Here is an 18073-nt window from a genome sequence, read left to right as displayed (position 1 = left end):
AATATTTTCACCACATAAATACAAATGAAAAAGCCCTGGCAGGAGTTTAGCTTACTTGATTACCTTTAGAGCCCACATGGTGCCAGATGAGCCAAACGGCTGCAAGCAGCAGCAAGCCTCTAAGGCCGTTGTCCTCTCTAATCTTTATACCGGACGACACGCCAGAGACTAGAAACATATATATAGCCCTGGATAAGCTGGCCTCTCCTAAGCACATAAATACATGCAACTACTATCACGCGAATGACATCCTGCCAATAGAAAYGGAGTGGAAAAGCTGAACAGCAGAGGAAGGTGAGGAGCTTCCTTGACAAGCSTGAGGACTGAAGGACGGCTCCTGGCCAGCTCGCTGCGGGAAGGTGGTGAGATCCAGCTCAGAACTGCTCGGTAYGCTAGGGGCAGGAAAGGAGCTATTATCTTAACAAGGAAGGAAACCACAATGCTACGATTTTACAAGATACACACTGATATGAATATATTCAACATGCAAAACCGAGACTGATTCTGGTAAAATCCCCTCCTCTTTTAGTACAAGACTTTGACKGCATTGTCATCTCCATATTAATCAGTGCAAAATGCAATACAGAGCAGCTTGGAGAGACCCAGGGGAACAACAGCACTGGCAGTGTTCTCCATGTCCCTCCAGACTTAGGTGAGGGCAGAGCAGTCTACACAACCTTCTGGCAGCTGTAAGCGAAAGGGATATTATCCAGAAGTGAATTCAGAGCCATATTAAAGTAGCCTGCTTTCACTTCATAGATTAAATAATGTGGAAAAAAAAATAGGCAGCAGCATTAAGTAAAAGCAACATCAGGTTTTTTGAACTCAATCCCAGAGACAGAGCTTGCTGCCAGTAATATCTAGGAATCTGCAGAACCACATCGAAGAACTAGAGAGTAGAAGTACTTTCAGAAGCTGCCTCCAGAAATCCCTTCATACTAACACTGTTATACTGGAGGGTAATATTTTTTAGTAAGAGTAGTATTTTTCATAGATATATGCCTCTGGTATGTCCCACCAATCCTTGCTTTTGACACATCTGTGGACAATCATATAGCCAGGTATCAAACGCTACARTGTGTTCATGATCTGCTCCTCCACAACGTATAGAGGTCAAAAAAGCCTAGATTTGTCACTAACCTTCAAATATTTGGAGAGAARCTAAAAGAAGGCATTAAGAATAAGATTCTAAAAGTTTCCAAGTTTACCATGTTACTGCATAAGACGTAACATGACTGACTTGGCTGGCAAGCAGTGTTGTAGTGTAGGAAAGGACCAAGGCAGTCCTGGGGAACAAGTTGGCCATAAGTCAATAATTAGGTCAAACCACATCCTCAGCTGTATTAGCCAGAGCATAGCCAGAAGGTCAAGGAATGTCATTTTTCCCCCCTACTTGACACTCACGAGGCCACATGTAGACACTGTGTCCAGTTTGGGGTCCTAGTAGTAAGAGAAATGTTCACAAACCAGAGCAAGGCCAGTGCAGGGCCATGGTGACACTGGGGCTGGAGGTCAGGAAGAGGCTGCAGGAGCTGGGCTGGTTCAGCCCAGAGACAAAAATGACAAAAGGGGATCCAACTGCATCTTCTGCCGCCCAAAGGGGTTACAGAGACAACAGGGACAGACTTTGCTTGCAGGAGTAAAGCAAAAGCACCAGAGTCCTTGCACAAGCTGCAGCATGGGAGATCTTGGCTAGCCCTAAAGAAACAGTGTGTGTGTGTGCTGATATGTGGCAGGTCCCCAAGCAATGGGGAGCTCCATCCTTGGGATTGCCCAGACACAACCCAGAGCAACCTGCTGTAGCTGCAACATTGGCCCTGCTGTGAACTGCGGCTGGATTTCCCAGCTTTTCCCAGCCAGATTTCCAGCTTTGAGAGGAGAAATTCTCACAAGGGACTCAGCTGCTTTGTAACATAATTAAGGCAGTGTCACTGTGACTGCTTTCCATCTTTTCATTCTTGTTTTTTCAGTTAATTTTCAGGAATAACGTATCTCTTCCTGATTCTGATGAAGAACATCAAGTGTCAAACAGTACTTCTGCAAGTGCCAATTCAAAGAGAACAGAGCGAGTGCCTTTATGTCTTAGTGAGCCCAGACAATTCCCATGCTTTGAATCAATAAAATAAAGTTTTTGATTTGTTTTAAAGATCAACAAAAAAAACCATTATATTTAAATGATCCTTTAAAAAAATCCCAAGCAGATTTTCACACTGAAGTTCTAAAAATATTCTTTCCCATGCTTTCTCAAACAGCTTTTCTCATAAGAACTAAAGAAAAAGTGCAAGTCAATTCTTCTTTTCTTACAGATCACTTTTAATATGGGAGCTGGCAGACYCCAGCTCAAGTGAACAAACTATGCAATCTCATTTTTCATACTTCTATTTAGAAAGATTTTTAACAGTGAGGCTGTATCTTCAGCAGGCCAAAGAATCATGTCTAACTCGGTCAATTTTACTTTAAATCTGAGGACAGACTAGAAGTGTGGATTCAATGAGAGCCACTGGCAAGTTTGCTCTTTTAAAATTTATATATATATTTTAAGCTGTCTTTGAGTAAATTATCTCCAAAACATTCGAATTTCTAACACTAAGCATTTCTAACACTAAGGAACACTAAGAATTTCTTAGATGCAGTTCTACCGATACCAATTCTGTCAGTTCCTCCCATTAAGCACAAACATGAGAAATTGGAGGACTAATTGGAGGACACACCATGGACCTCCTTGTTATGCAGGTCTACTTTCCTGTCTACTTTCGGTCAATGTGCCTCTAATGGCATAGCAGAACGTAGTCAGTGAGGACAACGGCCAACTTACTAATTCACCTCTGACGTTCACATGCGTTCATATTTGACAAAAATGCTCTTTATTGCTCCAGTAGATCTTATCTTTGCAACTCCTCTTCCCAGTGATCCATGATGGGTTCAATGACCTTACGGCAGGTAACGAAGACAACCCTGTTTTCCCATTAGTGAGGTGGAGCGAGAAGGAGGAAGAGAGGACAGTTTGACTAKTATTACAGGTAATTAAAAGCAAGGTTTGGGAACACCTTTTTGACCTGTTTAATCATTATATATTTAAATATTGCATGTGTCCAGGCAGATACAACTAAATACCACTTACAGCTTTAAACAAATAGAGAAATGTACTTAATGAATTTTCTCAAAGTATTACCTCTTTTTTTTTTTTTTTTGATACACCCAGGATATATTTAGGCAAAGAGTTAAAACAGAAGACAGCAAGAAGCAGTTACATCATTTTCTTTCCATAGGGCTGAGTATCTGGGAGTACTGCTTTTGATTAAATTGCTGTTGCTCTGCTTCATCTCTACCTTCCCACACTGTGCTTGAGCACAAGCATGACAATTACCGTAAAAATGCCTAAAGAGGAGAGACTATGGCCAAGCCTGACTACTTCTTTCCTAATCAGGATATGAGCTATGTGACAGGACACTAAATTTCAGGTCGCTTGCTAGCTGTTCAAACAAACAGCCACCACTTAGCTTCAGCACAAATGTTTCCTTACAAATTTAACTCAAACAGCAAATACACTGGCTAGGGAGCATCCTTCCAGAAGCCTTGCTGGTGAAAGGTCTTACTTGCCTTGGCAGCTTAAATCTGAYGAAATGTTTAAACAAAATGTCAGAGGAACTAAATTATATGAGCTGCRTCACCCTTTTCCTTCTACATCAGTAAAGGAAATACATACTGCCAGCTGAAATGCAGCACTGAAGGTAGGAAGAAATTCTAGTGCAAGTAAGAACACAATCAACCCACATCACTGAGCTAACTCTACTCCGAGTTCCAAGCACTGCAACACAGATGAAAGAAAGCATCAACTCAGTATTAACATTTTGGTCACTGTTGCACAAGACTTTGAGCTCCATTAAACAGCATGACAGGAAATAAAAGGAGTTTTCAGCCACGATAGCTCTTAGAAAGGTATTGCATTCATATGAGACTACACTACTTTCAACAGAGCTGCAGAGAAGAAACAAAAAGTTGAGATGTACAAAAATATTTTCACATTACAAGAAGAAAGTAAGCCTGGGATGCCCGACTTGCGTAAGAAGCGACACATAAAAATAAAATTAAAAAAAGCAAATGCTACAGACAGAGTAGCTTTATTTTCTCTGCCACTAGGGAGCAAGAGACAAGCCATGAAATAGAAAGGTGGTGATTTTTAAAGCAATGCACTCCTCTCCCCTTAAATTACCAAATGGCACTCCTTTCAAAGCACAACTTTAAYGAAGAAGCTATAGCCTTGCCTGTTGAGGAATTGTTTGTACAGTGCTTACCACAGAGGCAACTATGCTGGCTTGGTTGCTAGCTACCAAGGACAAGTATCACCACAATGCAAAAGAACCTCAGAGTTCAAAGACTGATTGCTTATTTCGAAGATCAGTATCTTAGTTTCTACCAGATTGGATATATACGAGCAATATAAGTCTAACCAAAAAACGCGTGCTAACCAAAAAAACACACGCCATGAAGTATTCCAAGAATTTTTTAAGGTTTGTTTTATTTCTCCCCCCTTCAAATCATCTGTTTCTGGCCACTAATATATCAAAATAAATGTGCTACAGGGCCATTTAAAAGGCTAATCAGAGCCTTGAAATACTTTAAAACATTGTGTTCAACAGCAGCTCAAGGATAACTTTTTGTGGCAGCATTACCTACCACACTGAACACTTGAAAAGCATCAAATCCTCTATTCCATTTAGTAGTTAGCATCACAGTAAGTTGAATAATCACTTCCAAATGGCTATTTATGGTTGTGGTTTCAACATTTCAACTCCCTCTCCCCTAAACAAGTTATCTAGTTTACAGCAAATTCACTGTGCAATCTGCAAATGTACACACATCCAGAGATGCTGTCAATGCAACAAATCCTATGTCCTCAAGCTTATTGCTTCTTCCAGCTGCAAGCTGGTTTTTTTTAAACCTCTCTCCTAAGTGGAAATTCTATCATAAAGAAAATAAAAAATTGAGAACATCAATAAGTTTTGATTAGAGACCTTTCAGCGTATTTGCTTTATGAWCCAAAAACAAAGCATCTTTTACTAATGATGCAAAAATTCTCTTGCCTCTACAATAAGGTAGTTCTGTTATTGATCCGCACTATCTTTTAAGATATTTTTAATGGACAATTAATTAATACTGTTTTCAAATAGCAAAAAAATAAGTCACTAGTTAAAAAGAAAGTGCAGTGGACAAAAAGATTGTTTTTTCCTCTTCCAGCCTATATATCTATCATTGCTCCTACAGAGTGACTTAAAAAGGAAAATCCTGAAACTCTAGTTCATCTATATTATAGCATTAAGTGCCATTACAACTCTTGATGCGCAAAGGAGTTAAAGAGTGGACAGTCACTTCTGAAACTGAAAAAGTTTCACTAAAATTACCTTAAGGTTGCTTGAATACTGTGAAACACTCTTCAGCTCTAGTAATTACGTTTCCAGAGAGGAATGCTGTGTCATACAACATATGACTCATGGAGTGATGTCCGGAGGAAACCACACATTTTTCTTTCTTTTCCTATAAAAAGCCTACCCTGATTCTAAGTTTAACCAAATCACCCAGACAGAACTCCTCTCTAACAACAACAACAAAGGTCATCTGAGCATCACTTGAGCGTGTGTGCAAGAGGGAATGTGTATTTTAAATCTTTAGCTAAAATAATGATTTTGCAGCCTACTAGCAAACAGGTAGCTTCTGGAAACCAAGATGAAACACTTTCCCTGCTCCTCCTTCAGAAATAAATTAGGAAATCTGCTGTGTTGTTGTATTTGAACACGTGTTTGTACTTTGACCTCGCTTTGGTTTTGCAACCTCTCGCTGCTTTGTTTGGTTGTAGAATCTGTCCTGGGCAACTCCCAGTTCACTCCCCTTCTCCATCCRAGCCTGAGTGCAGTCACGGGACTCCACTGTATTGCGACAGCKCTCAGGATTCAAACATCAGCTCAACAGCGTGTGCTAGCTGCTTCTGAAAGCTGTAACGAGGAGGATGGCAGAGGTACCAACGTGATCTCTTCCCATTGTGGAGGGCCTCCACCACACCAAGTCTTTCGCTGTAGATGAGGAACACCTCCCCCCCCCCAACCATTTGCATTGTCCCAGCCATGTAAACAGCTTGAATCTCAAGAGCTTTCATCTAACTGAAATCATCTTTATGCACCAAACCAGTCTATTTGCTTGTCACGCACACTTCCCTCGGCTGCAGGGTGTGTACATCCTTCTGCCGTTTCTAGTTAAACACTGCAGTTTCTTTTTAGATCAATGTGTTGATTTTCTCAGTGGTGGYTCTGCTATTAGAAGCTCAAATTCCACTGTGGAATACAACTCACAGCACTTCTTTAGAGAGGAGAGTAAAAAAAAAATTGTAGCATGCTCCATTATCACAATTCACTTTCAGAAATGAGATGTGCACCGGGATACCCAGTTCAAAACAGGTATTTATGATTGCTGGGATCACATTTTAATTCAGAAAAAGTGAAGCTTACATTAACAGTGACATTAAACAGAGCACCCTTTTCAACTCATCATCTCACCCAGAAGAACATTTTTCACTCTGCAAAGGCTTATTCACACGTGACTTCAGCCTGTGTCCAGGTAGAGCATCCTCAGCTTGTGAAGTGCCCCTTCTCTTCTTTACTCACTTAGCTTTTTCTCTGAGAAGACTTCTTACCCAGGTGTGTCAAAATCCTCTAGTAAAGAAGCTACAACGTAAGAATGTCCCTTCTGTTATACTTCTTCCAAAAAAAAAATAATTTTCTTTTTCAACTCAAAGGCCTCTGTTTATAGGCAGACAACAGACTGTTTCCTTGCCAAATACTGAAATGGTGCACATAGATCGAGAACTCAGTTGATTMTTGCATGGAAGAGACAGTTTCATTGTTATTTGCCCTGTATCTTACTACGACACTGCTGTAATGATCAATGTCGGACTCTGCTGCTGATCCAAGGAGCAATAAAGAACTTTCAGGAAAATATCCTCACTAATTTAAAATATAGCTGACCAGATACAGCAAAGCATTACGCATAAAGGTGGGCAAACGAAGCCAAAACATCCATGCTTCTGCTTCTGTARAGCCCTGCAAGTCAAATGCATTTCCTTTCAGAAAATAAAGGAGTTCATATTGAAAGTACACTTCATTAAAGCCCAGAACTGTCTGCTTGTAGGCCTGCTGAGCAATCTCTATTTTAAAATTRTGAGATTTGAAAGTCTTAATGCTGACCTCTATGCAAAAGAGAGGCAGAGGCATAAAAGACTTGAATATTTCTTCAGAACTCCTCTATCCTTATGCAGCAGCAATGCACCATTCTGCAAATAGCAACTTTATGCTCTATTGACTCTATCTCTCGCTGTTCAAAGGAGAATCCGAGTTGCTTATTAACCTGAAAGACCTAAAAAGGAGTTGACACTTTCCAGTACAAGGGAAATTAACAGCTTAAAAAGGATGCAAATAAAGAGTTAATATGTCATTGTGTTTTGTGTTAAGGGCCAACAACAGGTCATTTGGGTGCAAAGGGGGCTTGTTCCTGCTAAAGATGAACCAATTCAGCCTCTACATCCTGCGTATTTCTACGCAAAAAAGGTCACACACAATACAAATCAGAGAAATCCAACTCCTTAATTTGCAATGTAGTTTTTGCAGCTTGTCACCAGGACAAAATACATAGGTTTTACTATCYCAAATATATAACCAGTGCCTGCTGGTCAGATAGGCAGTGAGCATCTTCTCTCTCATAGGATTAATGTATACACAGGTACCAAACCAAAAACAGCTTATACCTCACTTGGAGACTCTGAAGGTGAAACACAAGTCAGCTATTAATTAATCACTGCCTCCTGCTCCCTCTTTTTCCTAGGTAACTGAAAGTACTGGTAAACACTTAAAGGTTAAACTGCACCGACTCAGACTTATCTGCCTATCCATTGCCTTGGATCATCAATAAACACGTTGCGGATGAATACTATGAATCAAGACGTCAAAAACCCACTTCCTCCATCCCAAAGGCAAGGGGACTAATAAAACAGAAGAGATAAAAAGCTCTTTGTTAAGACTGCGTGGTGTTATATCCTCAATATCCTGTGTCAGCACGGCCAGCGTTATCACTATTTTACAGCTGGGTGAGCTGTGTGATCCCATAGCCATGATACATATCCTCTTCATGCAACTTCCTCCCATAGCACATGGCAAGTGCCAAAGGTTTACCTGGGTTCAAAGGGCAATCAGATGAATTCAGACCAATAAAGAAGAAAGTATCATGCTCAGGAAGTCCGAGCCATTAATCACTAAAGGCTTGAAGAGCTGATTGGGGAAGTATGTTTATATGCCCCTTTATCCAYGCTCCTCCTCAAAACAGAGCAAACATACAGCAAAGCTACCACAGGCATGACACAGAGGGGTTTTTTTTTGTTTTGTTTTGTTTTGTTTGGGGTTTTTTTGGTATGACCCAATCTGACYGTTCTTATGGTCCTATCAGTGACCAAAGTGAGATAAAAAAAAAGAGATCCCAGTTCCTATTTTTGTGTTGGTCCGTTAGATCTTGTTTTTATGACCTTGACTACTCACAAGCGAGATGCACACAAGAAACAAGAAAGGACAACGATCAAAGCGCCTGCAGTTTAGCACAGTCTTTGCACTCCAGCCACAGGAGGTTGGCTTTCTTACAAGCTAAGTGTATAATGCTTCCTGCAGGAAGCATAACTTTTGCTGCAGAAGCAAAAGGATATGATCACAGGAAGCAAAACATGGAAATCTACAGACATGGAAAATATGAGAGACCACCACATCAAAAACAATAAAAGATTAGCACTTCTTCTGTTCCAATATGGTTGTTCAACACTTGTTAAAACTAAGGGGAAGGCACTAATGAATACCACATTGATTTCTGAATTGACTATGCTTGTTACTTGTGGTTGCTCTTATTTAGTTTTCAAACTAATAGAAACATTATTAGCTAGCTTTCCCTCTGGTGAACACACACAGACTGAGCAGTCATTTCTTCTAGTCCAATTTATTCCTATAGGAATAAGCAAGCATCAAATTCTGTCTAAACATTAAAAATTATCATCCACCAAAACCATTAAAACTCTGCTTCCTAGCGTAAGCATCCCTCAAAGAATTCAGCATTCACTGAGATCCCAATTCATGTGAAATCTTAAATGCACACTTTGCCAAAAGCACCAGAATTTGTCCCTTTGACTACAATGCTTAGTACCAACCTGAACAGGAACCTTAAAGAACTTCATCTTGCTCTGACTTAAGTCAAGTCTCATCAGCTTCGAGCACAGAGGAATTGTGCACCCCAGGCAGAAGCAGGAGCCTGTATTTTTCAGCAACTCTTGAGTGCTACTTAAATGTAGTATCCATCCACAGTAGTTGAGGCTTGATGCAAACCAACTTCTTGGGAGTCATGTACTTTAGAAGGCTGAATGTGCACAGATTTGGTTTGCAAGTAAGTACTCTTCAGGTGGCTGATACATTTTGACTTCTTACTGATACAGTTAATTGTAATGACAAAGAATATGTCTGCAGTCTATATATAGCATTATTAGTGGTTTCTCTAGTTGCTCTCTCAATACCAAAAAAAAAAAGAATAATAATCCTTAAGACTACTGCACCATAGCATACACAGACCAGCAATCGCTAAATCAAGCCATGGTCAAATATAGTTGAATACTTCTCACCTGGTAAATGTCATATATTTTTCAGCTGGCATTTATTCTGTTCACACTTGTACTTTTTTTTTAAATAAATAAACAAACCACCCACCAATCACTAAGCAAAGACTATGTGCATTTCTTCAAAAGATTTACCAGATCACGTATATTCCACTGGGCAGTGTTGTGCAATTCTGCACTCAGTATTGATCTTGAAAGTCTGCATATGATCAAAATACGGAAGAGACAAATCTTTCTCCTTGATAAACTGTAGCCTCTCAATTATTCCCAAGTGGGTTATCCTAACACAGAAATACTGGAGCTAATTGCATGCAAACTGCGCAGGTAGGTATATATATAAAATCTTGGACACGGCCATTCTTTCCTTGATCTTGGAAATCAGACTCGTAAGAAATGCACATTTTTTTGTAGAGATCTTTCTTACCTACTCTCAAAGGATGACATTACTTGGCAATTATCAGGTTGCACAGTAAGATTTCCTAAGCAAGAAGAGATTAGTCTTTTCCCCACCAACTCCAGGGAGCCCTGTTCCAGAACAAGATTTGCGCAGACCTTCTGCTGACTGTTAAACTAGCTACACTTTGTCTGATCAAAGTCACTTTCAAAGCTTTTAGCCCTGCAATTACAGTTCACAAAAAAAGTAATTCTATAATGAGCTTAAAATATCTAACACAGAGTTAAAAAAGAAAAAGAAAAAAAAAAGTAAAGGTACATGTTTGAGCCTTCCAGAAAGATGGACTTGCTTTCTTGCCCTGTCCGCTTACGCATTACAACTACAGATGAAGATGCTTGGTGACCTGCACTGTGGCAAAAATGCAGTGTGTAAATATTCATTTTGGTATTTAGCTTCTAATAGTGAGTTTACAAAATCTTAGGACATGATGCATGAGTTTCTTCTGCAGCTCACAAGTATATTGGTAGCAACTGCAGCTTAAGATATATCAAAATACTTGTACTTAAACCAGAAACGAACTGTCTGGTTTTGTGAAATTCCTTATGACCTACTCTCAGCCTATACTGTGATAGAGTTTTTACCCAAATTAATAATTCGAATTTATACTGAGCACAATTTACAAAAACGGAATAGTCTTAGGAAGTTTCTCAGAACCTGGAGCTCTGAATTGCTTAGAAAGCCAGTAAGAGTTGAAATTGAAGTTTACTGTAGTAAAATCACTTCCATATTGCAATTAGTATTTGGGAGGCATGGGGACTCCCAATCACCTATGCAAAGCCTAGCAATTTAAAGCACTGCAGCAGCTCTCAACCGGGCAGGGAAGACAGGCAGCCCCTGAGCTCTGATGCTTTACATGCGAGTATCAAGGAAGAAAGTATCGCTGGATTATCAAAGAACTATCTATTCCTCACACCTAAAGCCTTTGAGCACCTTGTTTCACAGGTCTTTTCTGATACTTTAGGGTTTAGCAGCAAGGATCCCCTCCTCCTCATCCTACCCCTAATACAATCCCTTACACTCAAGTTCAGTTTCATGGGGGTGTTTCTTACTGAACTAGTTAAACAGAGAGGGGTCATTTACCCTCACGGGCTTACTGTCCTCCCCAGGTGATAATCTGCTGTGACTCTTCAGGCTCTCCTTCTCTGTAAGAGCAGAGTGAGGGAAGAAAAAAAAAAAGAAAAAGAAAAAAAGGAACACTTATCTTGGATGTTTGCTTTCAGTTTGGCTCAGAAGGATCGGCTTCTTCCAAAGCAAACCCTCCTGCAACGTCACAGGGTATATATAGGCACACACACACAGAGGAGAATGAGAAAGAAACAGAGCCCTTCTGTAGCTATTCAGTTACACCAGGAAAAGCGTAAGCAAGGGAGAACATGAGACAGAAATAAAATCTGTATTTTTCTACAGCTATATGCAAAACATTGATTCAGGTGATAGAGCCAGGTTGGCTGTTCCTGGATGAATACTGCATTCATCCAATATTAGAAAGACTTCTACATATGCCTGGCTTTTGCCAGAAGACATACTACTTCTGTCTAGGTCAGACTGCCACCCTTGTAGTTTACTCCCATTTTCGCATGTCCAGCTTACTAGGGCTCAACAAAACTACAGCCAGTTCACTCACAACACTAACATAAAATTTTGCCAGCTGACTTGTCCATCTATGGAATCATTTAAGAGATGGCTCAAGTAAAAACTAGAGTTCAAAAGAAGCACCTTAGTCCTGTCTAAGCTGCCACCTATGTTTAGAAACTCGTAATATTGTTGTGCAGACATATCACACACCAGCTCAGCAGAAGACAACACGCTGTAGGTTTGAGATTCAGCTTCTGGTACTTGCTAGCTCACCTCTGCTACAGTTTGGCTCCAACTCTGCTTTTTCCAACACGTCTACACATCTTYTCCTCCTCCAGTGACGCAGACTGASCATTCAGAAGAATACTGTGCATGGTAGCATGCACGGTATCGCCCAATTCCTTACATCTCTCTCACAGCCTGTCTCCCCCCMCAGGTCCTTCCTCTGTTTCCTTTCTTGAACTGCACCTTCTGATGAACGTGCTTCCTCATCCATGCCTTAAAACACCCTCAGCTCCATGAATGCTCTTGGTGTCACCTCCCAAAGCTGGAGGAAGATTCTCTCTTTTATAACAAAGCAAGAAGATTCACACATGGATACCCTTCAGGTTTACTACTTGAAATCTTCATTTGCTGGTATAAGAGAACTAATTATTTTAAATCTCCAGCATTTCCTGCTCCTATACCAACTGAGAGAAGTAGAAAGTAGATCCTATCTACTGAGATCTCACCCTAAAGAGAAGTTTAGGAACAGGGAACTTTCTATAAGGAATTCAGGCTTTTTGTACATCGAGATAAAACATGTTTTTATACAAATGTTAAYACATTTGTCTTTATTGGATCTCAGTTTAGCACACCTGCTCCTCCTTTCCCTCTCTTTGCAAACAGAGCAAGCATGTTGGGGGCTGAGAAGGGAGGAGGAGAGTGCAGCTGAGATCCACCATGCCAGCTCTCCCATTTGTGGCCAAAGCACTTGTGGTCCTTTCCCAACTCTTCCTCCAGCAAAAAAAAGAAAAAAAGAAAAAAAGAAAGAAAATGAAAAAAAAGAAAAAGGGGGGAAAAGGGGGGAAAAAAAGAAAAACACTGCAGTTTTCAAACAGACTTGCCTCTTGTGTTTGTTCACAGGTATTTAAAGTCCATTCACGAGTCTGGCTTTTTGGCCCCAGTATTTTCCAACTCAATGYTAGCTTTGTGTCATCGAGTCCACTGCAGAGAGCTTCAGGTTGCAAGGGACTTCTGGAGGTCAGCCAGTCCAAATGCCAGCTCAAAGCAGGGSTGACTCTGAAGCTGGATCAAAGCTGCATCTTCTGGTAGGACCTTCCTMTCAGTATAAGCAATGCCATGTTTCCTGCTGGAGCTAGGGAAGGTTTTTAGGGACTAYCCCTTTGTTAAGGGCCACATTACAGGGCATCAAATCCAAAAGAGAGAGTCATGAAAAAGTACACATTCTCTCTGCCAATCTCCTGGTCTTAAAGAGGGTGCATATGCTCAGCTAAACTAAACTGTTTTCTTTAGAAATCCCATAGCTGCGAATGTGAAAATTAGACTAGCATCTGAGAACATCAAAGCAGCTCGTCCTACTGATATTATGTTTGTTTCTCTTCACTTGTAGCATTCTCAACATGCACAAAACCCCATTTACACGGTGCTTTTCTCTTGGGAGATATAATCTTCTGTTTTGTACTGAATTAAAACCAATAAAGCAGAACCAGCTAAACAGAAATAACTATGGCATTCTCTCTGAACTTGTAAGGGAAAAGAGAGGATGCTAATTACAGCCTAATTTCTTCACTGCCATAAAAGCATTATCAACTGCTTCTTTACAATGCACATCAGCACTGGCATTTTGTCAAATCAGGGATTTCAGTTCTCAGGAAAGGAGCTGAACAGCACCTCAAATAAAACCTGCCGCTTCAGGTGCTAGAGACCAGGTAAAACTTCTCGCTAGCACCTCTCTGCTGTGCCCATCTCTCCTGGGAAGAGGGAACGCAGTTTGTCCTCCATAAGCAGAGGGTTCTCAGTTACTCCTGCTCAATTCACTTGCTGTTTAATGCCAGTATGAGTGGTCACCACCACTAGAAAGCCACCCAGTCCAGGCTTGAGGCAACAGGGGGAATATGCTATTTATATGCAATACTGCCACATTTATATACACATTTATATACAGTGCTGCCACATTTATATACAATACTGCCACAAATTGATTTCAGGAACAAAAGTATATTTTACCGCATGCAAGCGGGTAATATTGAGCTTCTGCATTTATCTCTTTATCCTTTTGATACACGAGGCACTTCCAACTACATTTAACTAAGGAGCAGTTCAGGCTTCTTCTTAAGAGTTCTGTGTAACCTGTCCCAGGGCTATTTACTGATTAGAGACAACACTTTTGGGCCCAGTTTGAAAGTCTTRGTGGTTTTGTATACAGTAACCTGCTTGCAAAGCCAGCTGCCACTGTACTAGAGCAGCTTTTCTGTAAGAGTCGCAGAGCAATAAGCATCCCAGCCATGACATGCCAGCTGCCTGGATTCAGACACAGCAGCTGCTTTGCAACACAAGAAGAGTGGCAAAGGGAAGTCCAGCACATTACTGATTTGTTAAATCCACCCATGAAGGCAGCCCGTATTGTTGCTGCTAACAAAATCAGGACCCATGTTTTGCTGAAATTGCAAGGTTATTGCAGGAAATTATAGAAAAAATAAAGATATAAGAAGAAATAAGGAAATACAGATATACACATGTGTATGTGTGTGTACATATACATATACATACATATATATATATAACCAAATGCTCAGGGAAACTGTACAGCAGGAGCCAACAGGGAGCCTGGACGCTCTCCTGCCCAAAGATATCAGAGGGCTGCAGCTGGGAAAGTACCACCTCTCTCCCCATACGTATTTTCAGAGTGGTCCTGATAAACTTCCCTAATCAGAAGCAGGTAAACATTTATACCAGCCTTCAATGCAGCCATCACCTCTCTCCAACAAAATATTAGGTAAGAGCAAATACTTAACCAGATTCGTTGCACTCTGAGGTGCCGTGCTAAGGAGCTGTGCTCACTCATTTTATCTTCAGTGTCCAAAACAGACCACTGCTTTCCAGGGCTTTCAGTTTTAAAGGACAACCAACCGCTGAACATTTACTGACAAATGTTTATTAGGGGAAAGCATTCTAAATTTAACCTCTGGGTATTTTTAGGGCCAATAAAAAAAACAGAGACCCAAAACCCAAGAGACCAAATAATCTAAACACGTTTTCTCTCCTGCCTGTGCTATTTTAAAAAGCTGCTCCGTGTTTCATGGATTTTTTTTTTAATCACTGTTTAACTTCTTGTGGTACAATTTATTGCTTCCAGTACAAATTCTGATTCAACTGTGCAAGAAAGCAAGTCTGTAAGGAAGGAAGGAGACATGGGTTGCCATGGGAAATCACAGGTTCCTATATGCATCTGTCACCACTTGTATAATCCCCCCCCACACCCATTGTGGAGCAGAAGCCCCTATTTCTTTGCCTTTCCACGGCAAAGGCTGTGGGACCCCAGAAATACATAGAAATTCCCCACTCTAACCCAGAGTTCTGGATTAAACTTCTCTGAGTGAAAACGCCCAGGCTTACATGGGCTCCGTAAGTCCCTGCACAAGTTTCGTGTATCCAAACAAGTGTTCCTGGGGTGCCAAAAAGCTTCTCCAGCCTGCATTTTCTTCTCATGCATCAATGACAGCCACATTATTGCACTTCAGCAACAACTTTCCTGCTCGGGCCTATTGCTTCCATCATCACCAGCAAAAAAAGAACATAAAAGCTTTAGCAGACTCAATTGTACAAGCTAAACCTGGTCTAGACAAGGCTGGCCAACTTTCATGGCAGCATCTTTAGGACAGACTCTTCACACAGCTGGTATTATGTGCAGATGTTCATTGTGGTACTACACGACGTCTTGCCATGGACTAGAACTAGAAGAAGAGAGGCTAATCTCCCCGATCCCGCCACTGATTATTGCCCTAAAGTCAGTCTGGCAACGTCGTGAAACACCACAGATGACAGCCGAATCATTTAAGATAAGCTTCAAGTTACAGACTTACGTTCCCAGGGCCTATAAGGACAGACTGAAGCTGAGGAAGCAAAACAACTGTCCAGTGGTTTTCAACTGCTTTTCTCTTAAAGCCTTTAAAGATTTCTCAGTGGAAGCACAGTTGCCTGTAGAACAGGATGAAAATCTATCAGACAATGGATTTGCTTTTCGTTATTATCCTTCCCATAGAGGTAATTCTTTAGGTAAAATCCAGAGAACTCCAGAATCTAGGAGTGTGTTTTGAAGAGCTATAGGGACAACAGAAAAAAACAAACAAACAAACAAAAAAAGGCAGTGCTGAGAGGCAGCTGCCTAAAAGCAGCTAAAAGGGACAAGCTTTACCTGTGGATAGCGTGGTGCTGTTGCCAAAAGGCTTTCCCCACTAATTCCAACCATGTTAGCAGGTGATTTATTCCTTGGTCGGCTATGCCCCAAAAAACCAAAAGAGATGCAGCATTCCTGGGTCTCAGAATGTTGGCACTCTTGGCTGTACTACAGCCTAGTTTTCACTTCTTCCAAATTACCACTGGTCCAAGTGACTCGTCCTTGATATAGCTTCTCTCTTCACCCCTACAAGCTCACAGGTAGCACACAGATCGATGGAGTCCCATAAACTGAAAGACATAGCTTTGTAYGCTTCCTAAGCCAACAGATGCTTCACTTTGAGGCAGATACGCTCCTTATCGTAATAGCTGTCTCTTGCTTTGTTCTACCTGCTACAGGAACAGGCATTTTCTTGCAAAATAAAAACTAACTGCCCTATTCCAGGTCTGAAAGATGTGCACGATGGCAAAGCAATCACAGGCGATGCTCCTGCAAGGGGAAGCTTACTTTCCCCTTGACCTACAACGCAGAAGGACAGCGCTCTCAGGAAACTGTCTCTAYCTATCAGGATACAAAGGAGTCCTCTCCTCATCTCACTACTCTAAAAGGTGACCTGTAGCCCTTTAACTTTCACATTCAGGGTTCCTGCGCTCTCTCTTCCTTGGCCATCTTCAAGGTCCTTTGGGCACAGGGAAGAGCAAGGGAAATGGCACAGGTACAGTATAGGATGTGTGTAGGAACCTTCAGAAGTGCAGGCAGAGGTGGTGGCACTGGGAGGTCTACGTTCCTGCACACTTATCTTCTGCAATATTCGTCTACAAGAAWGTCCCTCTGTATGGCTGCATGTTGCCTGATAAACAACTATAATATGATATTATGGAGACTACTCACTCACCAAACCTCCGCCAGTCATCTGTAACGGATAACACCACAACAGGAAAACTTCCTAGCCAACACATTACTTTCCCAGCAAGGTGATTATCCTGTGTTTTATTAACTGGTCAGGTTTCTGAGTTTTATAGTTATTTCCYAGTTAATTATTTTTGCTTCTGGGCTTTCATGCTGCTGGAACAAGCAAGGTCAAAAGAGGYTTTGCGTTTCGGTTGTCCTCCCCTCCACCCACCCCCAAGCAAGCAGTACCTGAAACCAAACTTCTCCACCCACGGAGATTTTTTGGCTAATGCGGCTGTAGAAAAGCAAACTAAAGGGATCTCTACTCAGTCATTCTGTAGATGAACTGATTATGACGACGACGCAAATATATTCCCAGGCATGTCTACGGCAATGGCTGCTGGGATGCAGTGGTATACCTATGATTCGGATGTCTTGAAGGCCCAAAGATACCAAACAGGATTCCCAATTTCACAACTGTTCCAAGCACCAGATTCCCGTAGAGGCAGGCCCTTCTCTGAGCCCGTACCTTAGCTCAATGCACATTATCGTAAGAAACCATCTCACGCCAGGCTAATGCCGAGGGCTATCCGAGCTGACCCCTTCGCTCTAGGGACTTCCTTTTGCTTCACTGTTTTCTAAACAAGGGACGGGACCATAGCAGTTCTCCTTGGAGAGAGGATGTTAACAGAGGCTTAACACAGCAGCTAGAGATTCTCATTTCCTTAGCCATTTCCTATCCGTGCTGTTGTTAAGGCCTCGTCTTCCCTCTGTGTCACGAGTTGTAATCTCGTTGCCGAGGACAGTTTCATTTGTTTGGAAGGTTTCTCTTCCCTTTTCTTTAACTCATAAACCTACGTACCTACAGCTCCAAAAACAAAAAAAACAGACCTCATGCCAGTTAAAAGTTACCCACTCGATAAGTTGAAGCAACTTCTTGAAAAAAAATGTCACTGCCTCATGACATTTCAGATTCAGTTCTCCACTTATTACTCYTTATTACTCCGTTTGCCATGTATCACTCAATCCCACTTCCTCCAGCTCTAACTGTCCTAACTACAGTTGC

At 41.3% G+C, this 18073-nt stretch overlaps 1 protein-coding gene across 8 annotated transcripts in view; it reads right to left on the bottom strand.

The window, feature by feature from the left end:
* The window catches only part of SGMS1 (sphingomyelin synthase 1), a 94057-nt gene that overhangs the window by 33168 nt on the left and 42816 nt on the right, over positions 1 to 18073 (bottom strand). The window lies entirely within an intron of this gene.

This window comes from Rhea americana, unplaced genomic scaffold (assembly GCF_003343005.1).
Source record: "Rhea americana isolate MKP2758 unplaced genomic scaffold, rheAme1 scaffold_233, whole genome shotgun sequence".
In the NCBI taxonomy this organism is placed as follows: Eukaryota; Metazoa; Chordata; class Aves; order Rheiformes; family Rheidae; genus Rhea; species Rhea americana.
Note: the sequence above shows the minus strand (reverse complement) of the source record. Positions and strands in the feature narration are given on the sequence as shown.